The sequence below is a fragment of the Mastigoproctus giganteus genome, chromosome 2 (assembly GCF_048544385.1).
Source record: "Mastigoproctus giganteus isolate SK-2022 chromosome 2, ASM4854438v1, whole genome shotgun sequence".
NCBI lineage: Eukaryota > Metazoa > Arthropoda > Arachnida > Uropygi > Thelyphonidae > Mastigoproctus > Mastigoproctus giganteus.
The window spans coordinates 134,771,323-134,797,089 of record NC_143576.1 but is presented as its reverse complement, the minus strand read 5'-3'; the positions used below and the strand labels follow the sequence as shown (position 1 = coordinate 134,797,089).

The following is a 25,767-nucleotide window of genomic DNA, read 5'->3' as shown; positions in this document are numbered from 1 at the left end:
TTGTTAATGACAGTAATGACATTGTGCTACTGCAACAGGATCTAGAAAATATGGGAAGATGGGCTGAGAAATGGCAACTGAAGTTTAACATTGACAAATGCAAAGTACTGCATATGGGCAGAAGTAACCCCAGAGGAACGTACAAACTGTGTGGTACTACATTTAGGATGGTAGAAAATGAAAAAGACCTGGGAGTAATTGTGCAGTCAGATATGAAGTTTTCTGAACAATGCAGACAAGCTACAAGATCAGGTCATGGGGTTTTGTCAATGATATACAGGAATTTTTCTAGAAGGGAAATGAAGGTGATTGTCCCTCTATATAAGGCAATGGTCAGGCCACACCTTAAGTACCGGGTAGAGGTCTGAAGGCCTCATTTTAGGAAGGATGTAGATTTGCTTGAGCATGTACAGAGAAAGGCAACAAGATTGGTGAGGGGAATGGAGGGATCCTTTTACCAAGAGAGGCTTAAGTTCTGCAAATTTGAAGCAGCTGGAGACTAGGCACCTGCGAGGTGATCTGATTGAGGTGTATAAGGCCTTGAATGGGTTGAGCACACTGAATTCTGATGGGATTCTTCCACTTGCTCAGACTGTGAACCTAAGGGAGCATAAATTCAAATTGAGGAAAGAGCTGTAGAATAGATGTGTGGAAATTTACCTTTAGCCAGCTGGTGGTTAATTGCTGGAACAAACTTCCATCTGTAGTTGTGGAAGTTGATAAGCTAAATAAATTTAAGGAGGAACTGGACAAACATTTATATTCTATATAAGCTCATATGCTTGCTTTCTTGCATCACATGTCACGATTACTACTACTATAGAGTGAAGAGCTGTTTGGAAGAAAAGTAATGCTGAAAGCAAAAGAGAAAACGAATTTTTTTAAATGCAGAGGAAGCAATATTTGTAATGTGCTTGTGCCAAGAGAAATTAGAAGTCAGGGTAATCCCCAAAAGAGTCAGGTGGACCCAATTTTGGCAAAGTCTGGACAGTCTGTGACAGCCAGATCCTCTGCTTGCACTTTCATGATGGTGGGACTGTTAGTAATCCTGGGTATAACTCCCATGCACAAGCACACTGTGGGTGACCACCCGGGTAGGAACAAACGTAAGCAGGGATCGAGGTGTGGCACCCATACCACATGGAGGAATGTCGCCCCTCTGTGTTACCAGTCAATACTAGGTTGTAGATGACTCTCATTACCCGGTGCAATACTACCACTTTGCGTATTGGAGGCTTGAAGTGGTGGAACCCATGTTTAGTCTCCAGAGCTAAATTCCAGTCAACCCTTCCCCATCTCTTCCTTCATGCAGTATGACGGATGACTTTTGAGGTTAGGATGGACATCATGGCAAGATCCAATCTTCCTTATATTTCAAGGGTACAGGTCTAAAATGGTGTTCGCAGGCCAGCCACTAGTTAGTACACCAGACGGGTGTACTAACTAGTGGCTCTTAATTGGTGACTCTTTAGGAGGCTTCTGGATCAGCTAGTATATAATCTTGCTAACTCTGCTCTGCCAGATAATGACTGAGGTGAGTCCAATTGGCACTAATGATATTAAGAGTAGGAGATTGGCAGAATTACTTAACAAGTACAAGTCACTGTTGAAAAAAAGTTGTGAATTAGGGTTGAATTTGAAAGTGTCTGCAATTCTGCCCAGACATGATAGGAGGGAGAATATGATGAGAGCCCTGTTAATCAATTCGGCCCTGGAAAGATTGTGCAAGGCTCAAGGGGTAGAATTTTTTTCAGCCTGGTCTGTACTTGTTAACAGGAGAGAGTGCTTCTACAGGGATGGGATACACTTAAAAGAAAGGGTGCAAGAATGTTTGCTGATGCTATCGAAGCAGTGTTAGGTGGTCAGAAAACTGCTAGATTGGGGGGGGGATACAAGGACTAATAGATTAACAGTAGCCACTGGTAGAGGTGAAAGTGATTCTTGCACTGCTTCTATTGGAATGAGCAGCAGCCTGGAAAATAAGATTCAGGATATTTCAGAGACTGCTGGGAGTCATTGGGGTACAAGTAAACACATGGGTTGTGTTAGGGTAGCTAAGAAAAAGAACAGGTGCATGTATACTTGCGTGCACCCCAATGCTAGGAGTTTGGTAAATAAATTTGATGAATTTGAGGTATTGCTCAAAGCATCAAAGGCGGATATTGTTGGGATATCAGAGACGTGGTGTCACACAGATATAAGTAATGCAGAACTGGAATTTGGGGAGTACAACGTCTACAGAAAGGATAGACAGGATAGGAATGGAGGAGGAGTTATGCTATTAGTTAAGAAACACATAAAATCCAAGGAAGTGAAGCCAGTAGACATCGCTGGACAGTGCAGTGTCGAGTCAGTTTGGCGTTGACATAAGCATTGGGAGATCAAAATTGAGAGTAGGAGTGTGCTATAGGCCTAATGAATCTGATTAGTATAATAAGAAACTGTACAGGGAAATAGAGTGGGCCAGTAAATCAGAGAGTCTTATAATGGAGGATTTTTTTTAATTTCCCAGATATTGACTGGAATTTGGGGGCTGGTCACTCACACACTAGTAAGGCTTTTGTGGATTTATTGGATGATTGTTTTCTACATCAGCATGTTCGGGAGGCAACTAGAGGGTGCAATACTCTTGATTTGATTATCAGTAGTGATTCTTCATGCATTAAGAATCTGCAGATACAGGAACCACTAGGTGGCAGTGATCGCAGTGTGCTGAAGTGGGATTTACTCAATGAGGTAACTACTATCAGGGGTAAAGGGAAGGGTTATTGCTTTCGTAAAGGCAACTGTGATGGTCTGAGACAGTATTTAAATTCTAAACAGTGGGACCAACTGATGATGTTACCAACAGCAAACTCAAAATGGTAAGAAAGAACTTATCTTGGAAGCTACTAGGCTTTACATACCAACTAAGAAATATTGTTCAAGGTTCAGGCCTAAATGGATGTCAGATGAACTAATGAGACACATGGCAGAGAAGAAAAATGCATGGGATACATATAAATTAACATGTGACACAGAAGCCTATGATAGATATAAGCTGATCTGTAACCAAGTTACAAAGGAGGTTAGGCAGGCGAAGGCAGAGAAATCTTTGGCAAGGGATGCAAAGAAAAACAGCAAGGAGTTCTTTACTTATGTAAACTCTAGAAGGAATGGGATGAATCAGATTGGTCCACTTGATATCGATGGTCCAACTGTTCATGATCCTGCTCAGGTAGCTAACAAACTAAATCAATATTTTGCATCTACATTCACACATGAGCAGTTTTTCAGGAAGGGGAATGTCATAGATGAAGTAAACACTGGCAGTGAGCTAGATGATCTTGTAATAATTGAGAGTAAAGTGGAGGAGAAATTGTTGAAGATAAATACAAGAAAGGCACCTGGGGTGGATGGAATCTATCCAGTTATATTAAAGGAGGTAGCAAAGGAAGTAAGCATTCCTTTAGCCATAATTATGAGAGCTTCCTTGGACTCAGGGGAGGTACCCACAGACTGGAGATGTGCAAATGTAACCCCAATTCACAAAGGAGGATCAATTGCTGACATATGTAATTATAGACCTGTGAGTTTAACTTCTGTTCCAGGAAAATTAATGGAAGCACTGGTTAAAGAAGCACTGCAGAATTATCTTGACAAGAATTCAGTTATAGCTCAGACACAGCATGGTTTTGTTAAGGAAGGTCTTGCCTGACCAATTTGATTGGATACTGTGATGTAGTCACAAAAGAATTGGATGCAGGGAATAACTTTGATATTATATATTTGGATCTTAGAAAGGCTTTTGATACTGTTGCACATGGAAGACTGCTGCACAAATTGGAGCAGTGTGGCATTGGTGGCAAATTGTTGCTATGGATAAAGGGATGGTTGAATGGCAGAAGACAGAGAGTGGTAATTAATGGACACTGCTCATCGTGGACTAATGTTATTAGTGGAGTCCCTCGAGGTTCGGTGTTGGGTCCATTGTTGTTTTCTGTATTTATAAATAATATTGATGTCAATATTATTAAGCTTAATGTCCAAGTTTGCAGATGATACAAAGTTGGCAGGGTTGTTAAGGATGCTACTCACACTATGCTGCTACCACAAGATCTGGAAAGGTTCAGCAGATGGGCTGAGAAGTGGCAAATGAAGTTTAACATTGACAAATGTAAAGTACTACATATGGGAAACAGCAACCTCAGAGCAACGTATCAAATCTGTGGTACTACACTGATATTGGTAGAGAATGAAAAGGACCTGGGGGTAATTGTGCAGGGAGATATGAAGTTCTCTTAGCAGTGCAGACGGGCTGCAAGAGTAGCTCATGGTGTCTTATCAATGATATACAGGAATTTTTCTAGAGGGATAGGGAGGAGATTATTCCCTTGTATAAGGCAATGGTCAGGCCGCACCTTGAGTACTGTATACAGGTCTGGAGGCCTCATTTCGAGAAGGATGTAGAGCTGCTGGAACGAGTACAGAGAGAGCAACAAAGTTAGTGAACAGATCGAAGGGTTGCTCTTACGAAGAAAGGCTTAAGTTTTGCAAATTACAGTGTCTGGAGAATAGGCACTTGCGAGGTGATCTGATTGAGGTGTATAAGGCCTTGAATGGGTTGAGCAAGCTGAATGCTGACAGGATTCTTCCTCTTGCTCAGATTAAGAACCTGATGCGGGCACAGATTCAAATTGAGGAAAGACAGTTGTACAATAGATGTGCGGAAATTTGCCTTTAGCTAATGGGTGGTTGATTGGTGGAACAGACTTCCATCTTTTGTTGTGGAGGTTGACAGCCTTAAATAAATTTAAGGTTGAGCTGGACATGCATTTGGAACGAATGGAAGTTTATTTATTTATTTTTTTTTTGGCTAATGCTGCATAAGCTTGCTTTCTTGCATCGTATGCCTCTACTAATGCTTAATGCAATTAGTGTGTATGCAGGAGACATTATCGAGGCCACGTTACGTTAAGGATCTGGGTATATTCTTACCATGTGTATGTCATATCGAAAAAATTCATTAGTTTATACAGGTGTTCCCCCCCCCACACACTTTTTCTTTCTATTGAATACACTATGAATTTTCAAACTAATAGAATAAGCTTATCTGCAAAAAGATCTAAACCTCCCAAACACTTCCTAGTTCAATTCACAAATATATGTGGTCTCAATTCTAATCTCAACTATGTTCATTTCTACTTGCAGTCTGCCAAACCCCATGTACTTTTTCTGACAGAATCTCAGTTATTGGTTGATTCCACTACTGCTCATCTCAGTTGCCCAAACTATTCGTTGAATGATTCCTTTTGTGTCAAAGGTTGTACTTGTGCATATGTCCGTTCCAATATTCCCTGTCAGAGATTTGGTAATTTGGGATCTCCTCTTTTTGATCTTCTCTGGCTTAAAATCTCTCTACCTCGTGTCAAATTCATCTGTTGTCTCTATTATTCTCCCAACTCCACCAATCACTTGGAGCTCTTCGACTTCCTCTCTTTGCAACTTGACTTTCTCCAGTCCAACTTAGAAAAGTTGGACTGGAGAAATAACTATACCTGGTGTACATGGTCTGCCTCCAGGGGCCAAGTGTGTTCAATGGTGGGTCCCATTAGGGTCCCAATGGCTAAAAGGCCAGATGAACAATGGCACAAAACATTACACATCACATTATCCATACACTTATAAATCTCTGGCCTTTACAGTGTACTGTATTATACAACAATGTATACTAAGTGGAGATGGGGGGAACCACCTGGTGCCATTTGACCCGAAAACACTACACTTTATTTGTGCCCTTAATCCTGTGGCTACTCTATTTGTCTGCTCTTTGAACAGATTTTCCAGTACTGTTTTAAGAAACAAGGACTTCTCATATATTGTACCCTCTGGCAGGGTAGGTGGGTCCTGCATTTTATCTTTATTGGCACTGTGGAGTTTTCTTGTGTCTCTTTTGATTCTGTCTGAGAATGCATTTCCCATTCTGACTTCGTTATTGCTGTCTTATTCTTTTTCTTCCCGGTTTGAGTGGTTCCAGAGCAGGGGTCGATCACTGCTTCCTGTTGGGCAAGTATAATAATAATGTCATCGTTTTGGGTCTGCTGCATGGGGTCTCTGATTTTATCCATTTTCCCCTCCATTTCAGTATTTTCCGGATAAACAAGTCTGGTCATTTTATCTGGTTTATTCTCTTGCTGTTGACAACACTTTAAAAGTTATGGCAAACGATGCCCACCCCAAGTTTGTAGCTTAAATGGGAGGTTAGTTGTGTGCCTTTAAAACATTGGGCTATCCCCCTCAGTCACTTGGGAAGGAAAACAGCTGAGTGTTAAAATGCCTCTAGAATCGTGGGATTACTTCCCTATAGGATTTTCGGAGGTGCCAAAAACAATGGTGGCATCAAGAACACTGTAAGATTTGCTGGTAAAGAGTTAACCCCTTACCATGTAAAGTGTATCACTAAAGAATCACTAAAATCATTATTCTTTACAATAGAGTCACACAGTATGTTTGAAATTTTTGGAACAGAGACACTGTTCAAGATCACATTGGTTGGTATACCTCCCCAGTCAAGTGCCAGGTGGAAACATGGCAGCCATGTTATATCGGCCACCTCTCTATATCCCTGTCATCAGCCACATGGTGACCAGGGCAGTCTGACAACAAAGGATACAGATAATTATAGATAATTGTGGCTAATTACCCAACAAAACAACAAATGTTTCTCACCAGAGGATTCCACTGATGTTGTTCTTCCTGGGAATGCACTTTTCTTTCACTATAATAAACTTTAATCACGTATTGAAGCACAAAAATCAGGAGTGTGAAATAACGTTTCCACTCACAATGGTGGCCATATTGACCATAGTCAGGTTATGGCAAATGTGGCCTTGGCCATAAGCATCGATTCATCGTGGGCACTAAATAGAGTAAGAAAATTCTTGAATATAATTAATTTTAAAATATCACTAACAATTACTATAAAAGTTATATGTTTTTCTATGCTAATTTAATTATTTTATTTCATAATTTTTTATAAATTACGAAAGAGCAAGTACAAATGCCTTTTTATGGAAGATTTCAACCTGCTTCTTATGGATTGAGGCAGATGAAGGAAAAACTAACTATTGGGATTTGCACTGCTCATCATTGGAATTGCATCAGTGAAACTTGATATCATAAATATTACTTAAAAGAAATGCTTTGAGCCTAAAATAAGTGGAATGGTAAATGCGAGATCAATGCAGACAAGAAATTAAGGTTTGTGTATAGTTCAGCAATATTTATTTAGAAGAATGCAGTGCATATCAATATGCAGTAGTATGATCTCCATGAACAGCCACACAGGCTGCCACATGTTGGTACAGTATCAGAAAGGTAGTTAGAGTGATTAGTGTTCAGTGCCAAGCTGTAGGTAGTCTTTCAGGAAAATTTGTTAGTCTTCAGGGATGGCAGATAAATGGCAACTATATTTTAATGCCACCAAATGCGTGGCTTCATACACTTGGAAAATAAAAACTCCAAAAAACTTATAATTTGGAGAGGTTGAATTAAAAACGATAAAGAAAGAAAGATTTAGAGGTTATGATGAAGCCAGACATGACGTTTTCTGTGCAGTGCAGAGGGATTGGCAAGGAGAGGCAAAGGGTCCTATGATGTCCTGAGTGATTTATGAATATAAGCAAGTGATCCATTTCAACATACTGTTAAAATGGATCACTTTCATGTAGAGATAGAGGTTATAATTCCACTCTGTAGTGCAATTGTGAGATCACACCTGGATGCAATCTTCCAAGTGGTGGAGTATGTGTAAAGCATCAAAGCAAATAAATCTATAAAGTGTTAATATATTGTGTCTGTAATAGGACTAATTCTTTGGTTGATTTGCTTGTTTGCTTGATAAAAAATTTGAATTATTGGGAAATAAAACCATGAAACATTCTCCTGAGACAAACACTGTCCACATTGTGAAAAAAAAAGCCAGTAAAAAGTTCTGTCAAAGTGGGATTTAGACTCCATCCTTTTCCATCTTAATCTCTAACTGTGTGAGCAAGATATGGGACCAAATGTAAAAATCAAGCTTTATAAAATGGTCCAAAGGACACACAACACATCTGATGAGATTGGTAGATGGACGTCCATGCCAGTTAAAGCATTAAATATGTGGACTACACAATTTGGTAACCAGATACCTTTGAGATCTGATTGAAATGTGTGATTCTCTTCAGAGTGAGGAAAGTAAAATGAACGAAAGCAAAATTTTTACATTTCCATGGCATTTGAACCAGGAGGCACAAATTCAAACTAAAGAAAAGAGGTACAGAGTGGATTAGGATTGCAGAAGTTTTCCTTTAGTCAGTGAAGTGTTAAACATTGAACTAACTTGGCTCAATGGGTATTAATTAAAACAATATCATATTATATAATTTATTTCATTTTATTAAACCATTATTTAACAATTGAATAAATTAATTTAGTTATTAAATAATTTAATAAAAATTAATGCCACTAGATGTATTTATGATTTTTGGCCAAAGTGTCAAAAATCTTAATTACCCCATGCTACCTTTTGTGCCTTCAATTAGTGGGTGGTTAATTGTTGGAACAAGCTTCCATCTGTTGTTGTTGAGAGTGGATGGTTTGAATAAATTCAAGGAAGAACCAGACAAATTGTTGGAGGGTATGGATAGGTAAAACGTGTTTTTTTTGGCTGATGCTATATAAGCTTGCTTTCTTGCATCATTTGCCTCCACTACTACTACAACTACCATACCTGGAGTTCCTAGCTGATGTGCACACAAGTTTATGGAAGATTCAGGATGGCAGCATTTGAGGAGCTTTCAAACCAGAAGTTTTACAAGCCCTGCACAGATGATGCTCAGTGATGCCCAGTACTTTCTGCATTGTATTTCAATATTTGTAGAAGATAAGAGAAATTTACCTCAATATGGTATGTAGAATGCTTCCTAATGACACTCTCCAGCAAATAAATTAAAATAAAATTAACACAAATTAATTACAGTAATAAAATTAATTAATTAAAAAATAATTAACAGATTAAAACAAGTTCAATGCAAATTTTGAAAAAAAAAGACTTCCCTTCCTGAAAGCTAAGTGCTTTTCGACCATATGTCTTGATAACAGGAATGGAAATTACCAGGTATCTGTGAGTCAGAATGTTAAACAGAGAGATTATTTGTCTTCACACATGTGCGTAAAAGACCCTGATTATTTGTCTTCGCGCATGTGCGTGAAAAACCATGAATCAGAAATTAGATATGGACATGAACATTAATAGAATTCTCATGTAATTTAATTTCGATGGTATCTGCAATTAATTGTGTAGTATGTGACACTAAATATTTTGGCCTCATTGAATAAAAATATATGGTTTTCATTAACTGCATGAAAGGCCAATTCTGATGCTGCTGAATGAGAAGCATGGACTGAGGACACATGCTGTTTTAATCTCACATCCAGCATACACCATATTGAGCCCTGATAAGCTGAGTCCCACTGCAAGAAATGTTGTATACCAAGTCATTGATTTGTGTTGTGAAAGGACTGAGCGATTGTTCACTATAGTGTGTAATTTTCATATTGGTCTGGCCACAATTTTAAATTCGGTATCTTTAAAGAATCTGTTAATCTGTTTGTGCCAATGTTCAACATATGGGACAGAAATAAAGTATTTTTTGATGTTACTATTGTTGGTTGGTTTTTTGTATTCTCTCCCTAGCTTGTACCCTAATTTGGTTTATTGTAGCAAGTCGGTAATCCCTATTTAAGAATCTGCTGGTTAATATCTGTATTTCTGATCTTAAGCAGATTCCATCGTTGAATATTTATAGGCATCAAGAAATTGATTAAAAATAATACACCTCTTGTAGGTGAATGGGTGATAGCTGTTATAATGCAGCAACATACTGACAAACACCAGTATGCAGCAACATACTGGTGTTTGTCAGTTTACGGTAGATGTTAAATTGGATTTTATTCGCTTCCTGAGTAAGCGTGAAATTTAGAAAATGTAATGACTTTTTTCTGTATTTTCCCTTCCAATGTAAAATTGAGTCTAGAATGAATATTATTAAATGATTGCAACTGTCAGTAATAACCACAACAGCGGGTAAATACCTCCCGTAATACGTAATACAGAGTAGAAAAAAAAAGGCATCAAATATATATGCTTCAGCTTCAGGAAGGGGAGTCTTTTTTCAAAATTTGTGTTGCACTTGTTTTAATTTGTTTAATGTTTTTTAATTAGTTTTATTACTGTAATTAATTTGGGTTAATTTTATTTTCATTTATTTGCTGGAGAGTGTCATTAGGAAGTGTTCTACATATCATATTGAAGCAAATTTCTCTTATTCTTCTACAAATAAAGAAATGACTACTGCAAAGCATACAGAAAAATAAGAACAACTTCCTGGGACACCAACCAGCTATAATATTGCTGTGGATAAGGGGAGTTCAGTGGTAATTTTGAACAGCAGGACTATTGCATAAGTTGGGGGGATCCTGTTGGAATACTTATTAACTACAAAATCAGAAAAGATCCCCATGAGAACAGTCCAAAAAAAAGTCAGAACCAAATTCAAATAGCAACACTTTGAAAAGAAATACACAAAGAGACCTACATCCAAATGAACAGAACCAGCCTGAACTTCCATTTATATACAGTATCATTGAAGCATATAAAGAGTTTTCTTGTTGGGCCAATCATCAACAGCAGAGTCTGGAGCAAGCCATCACTGCATGGTAAGTGAAAATTCTCTCTGCAGATATTCTCTGCAACCTCCTGGGGTTCAAAAACACCCAAAAGCTAAAAACATCAAAATTGGATCAGGTGACTTAGTTATGTTATTCAATGTGAACGTTTTGCCTTCCACCCCATGCCAGAAGCAGAAGCCAACCTGGCTTTCCTTCATGACAGTATAATGATTTTACCATCCCAGGGGCTCACGTCTGATGATTACGGGCTTGACACACCCAGGGTCCTGAGCTGGATAATATCATTCTTCTCTTTCTTGGTGATATCCTTCTCTCTCTCTTTCAGGGTAACTCAGATTTTTTTTTTTTTTGCCTGGTGCAGCAACAGCCTTAGGCTTCCTTGCACCATATGGCTAATAATGGTATGTCACTCATTTGGCATGGTCTGGATTCAAGTCCCCTCATAGACTGGACAAATTTCTGAACAGTTCTTTATTTGTGGCTGTAGTTAGCCAATCTCAGGGAGAGGGAGTGGAGGTCCCCCCAATCCCCAATGAGTTATGCTGTGCTTTTCAGCCTAAACAACAAATTGGCCTGTGAACACACATATACAGACATAATGCATATTGGTGCAATATAGTCCAAGTCACTGATGCACCTAAAACCTAGCAACAGCTTACTTGACTGCATAACCTTCTTAGTTGGGGCCATTTGTTGACTACTCTCATCCCAGTGAATGTCATAGGATTCATTGACATCTGGGCTGTCAGATATATTAGCTTTGGTATGAGTAGGTAGTGTTAAATGTTGCTTTGGTAATGCCCCTAATGCCGTGCTGCTCCACTATGATACAAGCTCATAAACATCAGCAAAAAAAATAAAAAATAACCTCCATCATCTGTCCCCCCCTCATGCTAATAATTTATCTAATGCTTCTTTAAATTTATTCAAATTATCTACTTCAACAGAAACAGATGGAAGTTTGTTCCAACAATCACTCTGATCGAAATTAACTTTTTGCAGAACCCTCCTACAAACATCAGTTTAAATTTATGTTTCCGTATGAGTATGTTATCCAACCAAGAGTAAGGATACCATTAGCATATAGTTTACTCAATCCATTCAGTGCCTTAAACACTTCAGTCAGGTCTCTTCATAGCTACCTAATTTACAGCTACTATAGTTTTTCAGAATTGAAATCTTGCTTGGTTAGAATACATTTTTGCACCCTTGGCTAAATATGTTGCTCTTCTCTGCTAATATACATAAATCCCATTTGAACAGATCCACATATCCTTTCTAAAATGCTTCCAGACATATATGTGCAGTTCTCAAGATCAGCCTAACCATTGCCTTATACAACAGCATAGAAAACCAGTCGACTTCTGGTGACATTGTATCGATAGCGTTCGAATTCTGCTGCCATTGTTTTAGTATCGATATAGCAGATACTGGAAGTTTCTGTGTAACTTGCAGCAGTGTAATGAATATCAGCAGAGGATTATTAACTATAAATTATAGCACTATTTAATTGTTTTAAATCTTTTATTATATTCTTAGAGCTTTTAGAATGGGTAATTTGGTGTAGATATAATATTGCAAATATTAGCAAGAGATTCTAACCACGTAGGTGGCAATAGATAGTTAAATTTATTATCTATTATACCTACTTAGATTTTACAAATGTAACTTAATACATATAATCACTTAGATTTTATAAACAAAACGTTATAACTTAAATGTGATAGGAGATACGAAATTCATATAACGTTAAATCAGTAGGATAATAAAACCCGATACTGTAACATATATAGTGTTATTACTACATTGGGACATAAGTTTAGTGCAGTATTTTTAATTTTATTGAAATTGAATCAAAATCATGTCTCAGACCAGAGCAGCAACGCAAAAGGCTCAAAGTAGTAGGAGTGCTGTGGCTCGGAGAAGAACTGAGGGGGGGGGGGTGTTTGTCCTCTGAATCACAGCCTTTCAGAGGCAGATTTAATGATGGGCACACGCCCTGGCCCCCGCTCTGAAGGGCCCCGCAAAACCCCAACTTTAAACTTTTTTCTAATGACACCAAGTTTGGTTTCATATGTGCAATTTTAATTATGTACAAGTTTACAATCTGCGGTAAAACCTGATAGTATGTGTATATTTGCTTATTTTCATTATTTCATTACTACGCTGCATACTATACACATACTACGCTGCATAGGCCCCGCACAGCTGCGCTGCCGCTCATCAGAGCAGTAAATCGTATTTGCTACTTTGTATTTGTTCTCCTGCAGTGCAGACTTACGATGTACGCAAATATGCGTATATCGTATATTGTTGAAATTATATTAAGATAAAATTAATTCCTGTTGTTACATCAGCACCTGGATTTTCGTAGTTTATGAATAATTTTTGAATTTTAATTAATTATTAATTTATTGCACTATAACAAAAAATCTCTTCTCTAGTATTCTAATCATTCAGACTATTAAATTTTATATTTTTCTTTTCATCGGAAGTTACACTAAAAGATATTGGTCTCTGGCCTAACGTTTTATCTAATGAAATGGTTTAATTTCTAATTTTAAATAAACCAAAAAATATAGGCGATATAACTACACTTAAATCAGTCTATAAACACGGTGATCGCATTTACTACAGAGACTTGCGTAAAGATCATTTTTACAGAAAAATTTTGAATGGTGAAAAAGAAGAAAGGATGTGGCTAATTTTTTCCGAAACATCCAAATAAATTTATGGTTACTCATGCAAAATGTTTTCGTGCTCAAAGTCTAAGCTGACTACAGGGCTCCAAAATTGGAAAAATATTGGAATAACTTTGTCCGAGCATGAAATGTCAAAAGAGCATGTTGCTTCAATGTGTACATTATAAAAGCACTCCTCTAGGTTACATCACATTGATGTTCAAAATCGGCAAATTACAATGCAAAAAGAAAATTATTGGAGAGAGATTCTGCGAAGAATTGTATCCACAATAAAATTCCTCGCAGGTTTGGGCATTGCTTTTAGAGGCCATAATGAGAGTGAAACATCTTCGAGAAAAGGCAATTATTTGACTAGTTTAGAGTATTTGAGCGAATATGACGATTTTTTAAAGTTGCACTTAAAAAAGTATGGAAATCAAAGTAGCAGACATGTAAATTACTTATCGCATCAGACGTGTGATGAACTTTTGCAAATAATTGCCGATTATCTTATGGCACACATTGTGGAGGAAATAAAATGCGCAAAATATTATAGTATTATTTTAGATTCTACACCCGATGTTGTGCATGTGGATCAACTTACTTTTGTAGTGCGCTATTTATCAGCAGGTTTTCCGTAGCCAAGTGGTCAGGAGCGGGAGTGCAGTAGCACACGCTCTTTGAGTAGACCGGGGTTCAAGCCCCTGACTGCTAAATACGATCAATCTGCCAACCCGCACTGGACCAGCGTGGCAGATTATGGTCCATTTCCCTCAGCATGAATTGTTGAGGAGGCTTCCATCCTGCAGTGGGTTGATAATGGCTGCAATTTACTTTTTTTTTTTTTTTATTTATTTATCAGCAAATGGGGATGTTAAAGAAAGATTTTTAAAGTTCTTCCCTATAGAAAGACATGATGCGGAGTATCTAGAAGAGACAGTTTTATCTACCTTGCAAAATTTGCCAGTAGATATAAAATATTGCCGTGGACAATCGTACGACAATGCAGCAAATATGTCGGGCAAGTACAATGGTCTGCAAACAAGAATAAGACAACATGCTCCATCAGAAACGTTTATTCCGTGCTCCAGTCATTCACTTAATTTAGTTGGTTATGTTGCTGCAGAGAGTTGTAGTAATGCTTCCAGATATTTTTTATTTGTGCAAAATTTGTTTGTTTTTTCTCTGCATCAACGTTTCATTGGAACATGTTATGCAATAAATTGGATAAAGTTTCTTATACATTAAAGAAATTGTCAGGTACAAGGTGGTCTGCCAGGGCTGACGCAGTTTTAGTGTTAAAATATGGCTACAAAAATATAAAAGAGGCATTAGATGAGATATGCAATTCCACAAAAGAAAAAAAAATTGTTGTTATTGAAGCAAAATCATTACTTAAAGAAATTAATGATTATGAAACTGCTGTAATGACAGTCCTGTGGAATAAAATTTTGCAAACAATCAATGCAACAAGTAAATCTTTACAATCTATTGACTGCACAATTGTTAAAGGTGCATCATTATTAAAAAGTCTAGAAATTTTTATTAATGAAAACATAAGACATAATTTCAACGAAATCGAATCAGAAGTTAAAGAACTAACAGATAAAACATTTGAAGATGATCGCAAGCGAACATGTACAGAAAATCGAAAGGAATTTTTTTTTTACATAATGTACTCTACGTAATATGCAATAATTTAATAGCGGAACTGAACAGACGCAGCGCCTCCGTAGCCAGGTGGGAAGGAGCAGCAGCAGCAGTGCGTAGCACACGCTTCTTGATTAGACCGGGGTTCGAGCCTGTCACCACCAAATACGGAGGATGCGGAAAGGTCAGGGAATGACCACCGCATATCCCGGAGCAATATGGCCTTAGTTGCTAATGCTCCTAAAAACCAAATAACAAACAAACAAACAAACAAACTGAACAGACGCGGAAAAATCTATGAAAATGTTATAAGTAATTTTAGAGTTTTTTTTTCTGTTTACATTGTGTGTAGAACAAAATAAAAAATGTGTTAATAATTTAATAGAAATGTGTAAAGATGACCTTGATTCAAGTAATTTTAAAGATGAGTTGGAACAGTTTTTAATCTTTTTAGATGAAGAAGACAAGCGATCAATTAATAATACATACAAAAAAGCATTAGATATGAAAGCAACTTTTCCAAATGCGGAAATTATTTTGAAAATTTTGTTAACCATGCCAATTTCAAATGCATCGAGGGAATTCTCATTTTCTTGTCTAAAAAAGTAAAAAATTATCTAAGAAATTCAGTTTCAGAGGAAAGACTAAATAATATGGCTATTTTATATATATATATATATATATAGAGAGAGCAATTTACTTAAAATTATTGATTGTGATGAGATAGTTAATAAGTTTGCAAAACGAAAAGCAAGAAAAAAATTTTATTTAAATATTTTCACATTTGTAATTTTAATTTCAAGTTAAATTCTATGATTTTTTTGTTCAAATTTCTGATTTGTTACTCCTATTATATGTATACTATCATTAATTGTAATTATACTATTACATATGTTCAACTATTAGTTCAAAACTTTGTGATTATTATTATGCTATTATTAATTATATTATATATATATTATATTCAAATTTTATTGGAAATAAAACATTAATAGTACATAATATTTTTTATTTATTTAAAAAAATGGTTAACATGTATTTTTATTTTCCCTGTCTCTCTCTTTTTTTTAATTGGCCCAATATTTTCTTCTGCGCCCGGGGCCTCAACCAACCTTAATCTGCCTCTGCAGCCTTTTGAATTCTGTTTGTTCGATGTTTGTGGAGCTCTCAGGAACGGGACATGATATTGCCAAGGGAGATGTCTTTGTGTGTGCTCGTTGTAAAGAGTGTGAGTAAGTTAGGCTGCAATTCAGCATTTCAAAAATGCATGGGATGCATATAAATTATCAGGTGACATAGACGCCTATGGTAGATATAAACTAGTTTGTAATCTAGTCACAAAGGCAGATTACAAGAAATCTTTGGCAAAGGAATCAAAGGAAAAACAGCAAAGACTTCTTTACTTATGTAAAGATCTAATTGATCTAAAATTGATTAGATCTAAAAATTGATCTAATCCACATGTTGGACAAATTTTGCAGCTCCCGCGAACACTAACTTTTTAATTATAATTAGCTGGTTTATCTAAATTTAATTGTTATATTAAATTATTTTCTGTAAGTAGCTTATAGACCTAGTCAAGCTCCGTGGTTTATTATGAATTTAGATAGCGCGCGATTTTGAAAGTAATTAATACCTCATGTCCATAGATTTACAATTCGTAACCTGCTGCCATTGTTATACAGTACAACATGTTCCCCCGTACTAGATAGCATAAGGTTTAATGGAAAACTAGATAGTGAGTAGAGTAGTATAACTAAATACATATAACGACCTAGTTTTTATAAACGTAACATTATGAATTAATACATATAACTTTACAGTAGATAAGAAAGTTATATAACATAACTCAGAGATAATATACAATACTGAAATACATATATATAGTGTTATGTGTTATAACTGCATTGGGATATAAGTTTAGGGCTATATTTTTTATTGGAATTTTATTTGAAATTGAATACGGAAAAATCATGAGTCAGACTAGAGCAGAAAAGCAAAAGGCTCAAACTGATGGGAGTGCTATGGCTCAGGGGAGAACTGAGGGGGGACAGTTGTCCTCTGAATCACAGCCTTTTGAAATGCACTGCTTGTTTGATGTTTGTGGATCAATCAGGAACGGGACAGGATATTGCCAAAGGGAATGTCTGTGTGTGTGTGTGTGTGTGTGTGCGCGTGATGTAAGGAGTGTGAGGAAATCAGGTGCCAACTCAGCAAGGTTCTGAAGGACAGGGTGGATGCCCTTGAAGGATTTAAATTTAGGGGCCCATCAAGCTCTGCTACCCACATCAATGCCAGAGCTTCCACTTGAACATCACATAACACAGCAGTAACCCCCAAGGCAGAATGTGTTGGTCCCAAAGGAATTAGTTGTTGTCAGTGACTCTATTTTCAGGGAAACTGAGAACATATTGTGCAAAAAGGATAGGTGGATCAGGGTATGTCTGCCAGGGACAAAGGTTGATGATGTTATAAAGCAGATATCATCTTTTAAGGGCATAAAGGGTAATATTGTTGTACACATTGGTACTAATAATATTAAGAGTAGGAGACTGACGGAATTACTTAACAAGTAATAACTGTAACTTAACAAGTAATATGGTCAATGTTGAAAATAAAAAACCGTTAGTTAGGGTTGACTTTGAAAGTGTCTGCAATTATACCAGACATGATAGGAGGGAGTATATGATGAGCCTTGTCGATCAATTCGACCCTGGAGAGATTGTGCAAGGCTCAAGGGGTAGAATTTTTCTCAGCCTGGTCAGTGCTTGTTAACAGGAGAGACCGCTTCTACAGGGATGGGATACACTTAAATAGAAAGGGCGCAAGAATATTTGCTGATGCTATCGAGGCAGAGTTAGGTGGGTTGGAAAACTGCTAGCTTGGGATGATACACGGTCTAATAGATTAACAGTAGCCGCTGGCTGAGGTGAAAGTGATTCTTGCACTGCTTCTATTGAAATGCAATTGAGCAGCAGCCTGGAAAGCAAAGCAATGGGGATATCTAGGACTGATGGGAGTCATAATGGAACAAGTAAATACATGGGCTGTGTTAGGCTAACTAAGAGTAGAAACAGATACATGTATACTTGCATGTACACCAGTGCTAGGAGTATAGTTAATAAATTTGATGAGCTTGAAGTGCTAGTCAAGACATCAAAAGCAGATATTGTTGGGATATCAGAGACTTGGTGTCACACAGACATAAGCAGTGCAGAATTCAAATTTAGGGAGTACAATGTGTACAGAAAGGATAGACAGGACACGACGAGAGAAGGGGTTATGCTATTAGTTAAGAAACACATAAAATCTAAGGAAGTGCATCTAATTGATGTTGGTGGACAATGCAATGTCGGGTCTGTTTGGTGTGACATAAGCACTGGGAAAGGAAAAATGAGAGTAGCTGTGTGTTATAGGTCTAATGAATCTGATGAGTATAATGAGCAATTGTGAAGAGAAATAGAATGGGATAGTAAATCAGTGTCTTATAATGGGGGATTTTAATTTCTCAGACATTGACTGGAATTTGTGGGTTGGTCCCTTACACACTAGCAAGGCTTTTGTGGATTTATTGGATGATTGTTTTCTACAGCAGCATGTTCAGGAGGCAACTAGAGGGAGCAATACTCTTGATCTGATTATCAGTAGTGATTCTTCATGCATTAAGAATCTGCAGATAACAGAACCACTAGGTGGCAGTGATCGCAGTGTGCAAGTGGGATTTACTCAGAGAGATAACTACCATCAGGGGTAAAGGGAAGGGTTTTTGCTTTCATAAAGGTGACAACAGTGGTCTGAGACAGTATTTAAATTATATATGGTGGGTCCAACTGATGATGTTACCAACAGCAAATTCAAAATGAGACGCATTCAAAGAAATAATCTTGAAAGCTACTAGGCTTTTCTTACCAACTAAGAAATATTGTTCAAGATTTAGGCCTAAATGGATGTCAGATGAACTAATTAGACATGTGGCAGAGAAGAAAAATGCATGGGATACATATAAATTAACAGGTGACACAGAAGCCTATGATAGATATATAAGCTGGTCTGTAACCAAGTCGCAAAGGAGATTAGGCAGGCAAAGGCAGATTACGAGAAATCCTTGGCAAAGGATGCAAAGAAAAACAGTGAAGAGTTCTTTACTTATGTAAACTCTAGAAGGAATTGGATGAACCAGATTGGTCCACTTGATATCGATAGTTCAACTGTTGATGATCCTGCTCGGGTAGCTAACGAACTATATGAATATTTTGCATCTCCATTCACACATGAGGAGTTATTCAGTAAGGGGAATGCCAGAGGTGTATTAAACTCTGGCAGTAAGCTAAATAATCTTATAATAACTGAGAGTAAAAATGGAAGAGAAATTGTTGAAGATAAACATATGAAAAGCACCTGCTGTGGATGGAATCTATCCAGTTATATTGAAGGAGGCAGCAAAGGAAGTGAGCAAACTCTTAGCCATAATTATGAGCGCTTCCTTGGACTCAGGGAAAGTACCTGTGGACTGGAAATGTGCAAATGTGACCCCCAGTCCCCAAAGGAGGATCAAAGGGGGAGACAGGTAATTACTGACCTTTTGCTTTAACTTCTGTTCCAGGGAAATTAATGGAGGCACTGGTTAAAGAAGCATTGCAGGATGATCTAGACAAGACTTCAGTTATAGCTCAGACACAGCATGGGTTTGTTAAGGGGAAGTCTTGTCTAACCAGTTTGATTGGATACTATGATGTAGTCACAAAGGAACTGGATGCAAAGAATAATTTTGATATCATATATTTGGATCTTAGAAAGTTTTTTGATACTGTTGCACATGAAAGACTGCTGCACAAATTGGAGCAGCGTGGCATTGGAGACAAATTGCTGCTATGGATAAAGGGATGGTTGAGTGGAAGAAGACAGAGAGTGGTAATCAATGGACACTGCTCTTTGTGGACTAATGTTATTAGTGGAGTCCTCCAGGGTTCAGTGTTGGGTCCATTGTTGTTTTCTGTGTTCATTAATGATATTGATGACGGTATATCAGACTTAATTTCCAAGTTTGCAGATGATGCGAAGGTCGGCAGGATTGTTACCGACACCAGTGACGGTACACTGCTGCTAAAGGATCTGAAAAAGTTGAGCAGATGGGATGAGAGGTGGCAGCTGAAGTTTAACATTGACAAATGTAAAGTACTGCATATGGGTAGCAGTAACTCCAAGGTAACGTACCAGCTGTGTAGTAGTACAGTCAGGGCAATGGAGGATGAAAAAAGAGCTGGGGGTAATTGTGCAGTTAGATAGTTTTCTGTGCAGTGCAGATAGGCTGCAAGAGTAACTCATGGTGGCTTATCAATGACATACAAGAATTTTGCTTGCAGAGAAAAGGAAGTGATTATCCTCATGTATAAGGAAATGGTTGGGCCACACCTTGAGTACTGTGTATAGCTCTGAAGTCCTCATTTTAGGAAGGATAAAGAGCTTCTGGAAGGAGTACAGAGAAGGGCAACAAGATTGATGAGGGGAATGAAAGAATCCTCTTACCAAGAAAGGCTTAAGTTCTGGAGACTAGGCACCTGTGAGGTGATTGATTGAGGTATCTCTCTCTCTCTCTCTCGCTATATATATATATATATATATAAGGTCTTGAATGGTTTGAGCAAGCTCAATGCTGATGGGTTCCTTCCTCTTGCTCGGATTATCACCTGAGGGTGACATAAATTCAAATTGAGGAAGAAATTTTTAAGTTGATTGTTGGAACAAACTTCCATCTGTCATAATGAAGGTCAACTACTTAAATAAGTTCATTGCTGAACTAGACAATGATTTGGAATGGATGGATGGGTGAAATGGGTAAGTTTTTTTTTTTTTTTTTTGGCTGATGCTATATACGCTTGCTTTCTTGCGTCATATGCCTCAACTAATGCTAATATAGAGATTGTATAGCCTTCTTAATCTTCAACTGTAGTTTAAGAAAGCTAATAATATTAGCTATTAAGCTAACTATTTTTAGTTTAGTTTCTACAACTAAGAAAGCAGTGTTTTTAAACTAGAAAGATTAAAGAGTGCTCCAATAGAGCAGTGAAGCAACATTGCTACTAGGATAGTTCTAGCATATTGTTTACTTCAGGAGACTTTTCCAAGCATCACATTCTAAACTTTTAAAAACAAATTAAAAAATATATTATACATACTTTTAATTATAAATTAAATGTATCCACTGGAAACTGCTATAATCAAATTCACAATGGAGTTAGCAATGCAATTTCTGCCCCGTCTGTCTTAAGTCTAATAAAAACTGCATGTCTTTACAGTGGCTGAAGCAATGACACCCAAAGTACAGTACTTATTGAGTAATTCCTAGAATATTTTATATATATTTATTTTCCTTTGTGAAATTTTCAGAAAGTTAAGATTTTTTCAGAATTCAGGATTTTTGTATGCCTGATTTATGAAGTTTTAAAATCTATTTCTTTCATGAAATTACCATGAAAGAAATCAATTATACAAACAGTGAAAGCAGTGGCTTTCATTGGTTCATCAAGAAACACCTTGTCAGAAGCAGAAATGAGAAACTGTATTTATAAATTTTTGCCAGTGGACTAGAGTGATGTCCCACATTTATAAGAAAAAACTACAGAATTTTTCCAGCTATATTGCCATTTTCAGGATATTCCTTACCCTTCCCTGCTGCTGGTCAAAATTCCAAAGCCTCTTTGTGGAGTGATATACACATTTCAGATAAAGGATGCAGTTAATGAATCAAGCTACAAATAATAGATGCTTTGTTAATTAAGCATTCTATAATTTTTTGGCAAACTCCAAGCAGATAAGCTGTGAACATGTCAACATTCACATAGTCTGTTCCATTGGAAGTGCAGAGAAAACAGTGAAATCTTGTTAAATCAGCAGCATTGGCAGTCTACTTTTTTGCCACTTTCCTTGTGTGATTAATTTGTATTTCTGTATGTGGGGAAAGGGGAGAAAAGAAAACTTTACAAAGTATTTGATATTATTATTATTTAGAAACAAGGCAACCCAAGAAATCTATAATGCAACATTGCTCATATCTGCAGTGTTGAATGCAATCAAGAAATAAGTGCGACTGCGCAAAGTTGCCAAAGGAAATACATCAAAATAAGCTTCTCGTTTCAGATTTTGATGATTTTTTTTTTTCGAATTTTTTTTCTTGTATGAGTAATTTTTTATTCTTAGATCACTCAAGATGGTTGTATAGCAAGGGCTACAGAACCTTCCTTAGTGATCATCTGCATTGCATGTTGCAGGATTTCTGCCCATACAGTGGTTAGAAACCCATGAAGGTGAGGTTGCCCATCTATCACCAGCGCCTCCCAGTCACCTACATAAATCCCTTTGAACATTTGTGGGATTTTCTGCAATGATGTTTATGATATCAATTTCTAAAATCATCAAACCCACATGAATTCCACTTGGAATTCAAAGGAAAACTTGCATGTAGTCTTTCTTGGTATTGTAGCTGCATTTGATTTTTATGGCAGTTGCTAGTCCTTTCTATTTCTGTTTCAGCATGTTTTTCCACTAGTTATTCTTTTTTCTTAAATTCCTTCCTTTTGTTTCTGTTAATTAATATAAATTTATTATTTTACTTATAAGTTTGAAAAAAATTTTTGATATACTAGTCTGTAGCTTCTACAGGGTACTTTTGTCACTATTTTTTTCAGATATTTTGATTCCTTTTCTTCAGTTCAAGTCTAATTTTTTGTTGTAATCAAATATTTGTTATTTCTCTTCAGCTCCTTTTCAGGTTTGGTCTTGTGGTCACAACTTCATTGTTTATGTTAATTTATTTGTTTTGTGGGTGTTGTTCTTATAAAATATAACTATCTGGTTTTTGCGTATTATATTTCTGTTGAGTTGATCTTAGACGTTTGGCTGAATAAGCCAATATTTTGCCATCAGTCTCTGTCATATTTTTAGGAATTAATATTAACTCCAAACTTACAAACTTAGTTATGCTACTCACTTTTTTTGTTTGCATCTATTTTGAGGCCTTTCCTGCTTTTCAGATGTGGTACCTGTTTACTTACCAGAATACTATTGTGAAGTACTGTATATGATATTATTTTTATTTTTTGTTATTTTTCAACCTCAAGATCTTCACTACAGCTTATATTTTCAGCTGAGTATTTTAATTGAGTTTAATTTGAAATTGTAGTCAAAGATGTCAAAATATGAAATGTGTGAGAATCTGAACTGTTTAAACTGTTTAATTACTTATCTAAAAGGAAGCAGTGACTGTTCTATATTGTGGAGATTGCCAGTTATTTATATAAGAAATTAAATATAAAAATAAATTTTCTGTTTATACTCTAGGACAACCACATGGTCAGAGGAGTTCACAAGGTACAGAGAATACAAGAAACAAATGCAAGAAATAGCATTATATTTAGCGGATCACGGGCTTGATTTTTTTTTTTTTTTTTTTTTTTTGATTTGGTAGTTGTTGGCGCATCGGCTTCTGTGGCCATATTGCACCTCACAAGGTTTTTGCAGTACTTTGATCCAAGCCCGAGGCAGGAATCGAACCCGCGACCTTTGGGTTGCCGGGCAGGTACTTTACCCACTCGGCTAGCCCGGTCGGCCACGGGCTTGAACCCCAGTCACTGAAAGCATGTATATTTATGCACACTTGTACTTCACCACTTGGCTATGGTATGTTCTGTGATCAAAACCTGATTATGCTTTACTTTGACCAGGATCAAGAAACTGGATTCTGTTTTTCTTTAGTTCTTCTGTTGTTTTCTGCAGTTACATTTAGTCTGTTTCAAGCAGCACCAATCAGACTCTGATTGATGTAGCTTGAAACAGGACTTTTTTTTTTTTTTTCCTTTCCATCATATTATGTGGCAATAAATGAATTGAATTATATATATAAATGGTGACTTTCTTTGCGGACAGTTCAAGTCTTGTGGATTCTGTGCAATGCATATCATGTGCTTCCATTATTGTATCTTGCTGCATATTGGTCCAAAACCATATTGATTGAGTTTTTATAGGTATTTCCATTATTGTGTCCACCACCTCTATATATGTTGCTGTTTTTTTTGTTTTTTTTTTATATTTAAAAATTCATAATAATTTTATAAATATAAAAAATATAATTTAAAATGTTATATTTTTGAAAACATTCATTTAGTACAGTATTATATTATGCAATTGGATAAGTGTTTTGCAACCTTTTTAAGCCATAACACTAAATTTTTAAAAAGACACTTAGAAACATTAGCACTTGGGGGGGGAACTCTCTCAGGTTGAAACTTCTTGTAGTTAAGTATAGAGCTTAGCTGCAGTGCTTAAAAAAAGATTATATAGGGAGACTAGATTAACATGATTAGATTTCTCCAGGACCCTGCGTGACTTGGGCCATGGAGCAACTTTGCCACCACACATCATAAATTCCACCTTCTTCAGCTGCTATTTAAAATTTTATAAAGAGAGGATGTGGTTGTTAATACATGGCTGGCTCTTGATGCTCTCTCTTGGAAGCACATCACACAGGAATAAGAGAAACAGAAGGAATATGCCTATGCTGCACACTGTTATTTAACACAATTAAAATGGAAACTCATCCTGGTCAAAGTAAAGGCCTTAAGACACAGCATGGGTTTGTTAAAGGGAGGTCTTGTCTGACCAATTTGATTGCATACTATGATGTGGTCACAAAGGAACTGAATGTCAAAAATAATTTTGATATCATATACTTGGATATCAGGAAAGCTTTTGATACTGTTGCACATGGAAGACTGCTGTACAAATTGGAGCAGTATGGCATTAAGGGGAAGTTGCTACAATGGATAAAGGGATGGTTGAGTGGGAGACAGTGATAATAAATGGACACTGCTCTATTTGGACTAATGTTATTAGTGGATTCCCCCAGGGATTAGTGCTGGGCCCATCGTTGTTTTGTGTATTCATCAATGATATTGATGAAGGTATATATATCAGGATTAATGTCCAAGTTTGCAGATGATACAAAGGTAGGCAGGCTTATGAAAAATATATACAATGATAACCTAGTTTAATATAATACAATTTAATGTATTATATTAAACTTGGTTATCATTGTATATATTTTTCATAACCATGGACCCCAGTAATACCAGGTCCATTCATTACAATTCGTTACAGTTGGCAGGGTTGCTAAGAAAAGTGAAGACAGTATGCTACTCCAACTGGATCTAGATAAGTTGGGAAAATGGGCTGAGAAGTGGCAACTGAAGTTTAACATTGACAAATGCAAAGTACTGCATATGGTAGCAATAACCCAAAAGAAACATGCCAACCGTGTGGTACTACACTCAGGGAAGTGGAAAGTGAAAAAGACCTGGGGGTAATTGTGCAGTCAAACATGAAGTTCACCGAGCAGTGCTGATGGGCTGCCAGGACAGGTCATGGAGTCTTGTCAATGATATATAGGAATTTTGCTAGCAGGGACAGGGAGGTGATTATCCAGTTATACAATGCAATGGTCAGGCCACACCTAGAGTACTGTGTACAGGTCTGGAGGCCTCATTTTAGGAAGGATGTAGAGTTGCTAGAACGAGTACAAAGAAGGGCAACAAGATTGGTAAGGGGAACAAAGGGGTACCAAGAAAGGCTTAAGTTCGGCAAATTGCAGCGCCTTGAGAGTAGGCACCTGCGAAGTGATCTAATTGAGGTGTGTAAGGCCTTGAATGGGTTGAGCAAGCTGAATGCTGAT

The 25,767-nt window shown here is 36.9% G+C and overlaps 1 protein-coding gene across 1 annotated transcript in view; it reads left to right on the top strand.

Annotated features, from left to right (window-relative positions):
• The window catches only part of LOC150089580 (TBC1 domain family member 19), a 456,806-nt gene that overhangs the window by 309,653 nt on the left and 121,386 nt on the right, over positions 1–25,767 (top strand). The gene's annotated exons all lie outside the window — the stretch shown is intronic.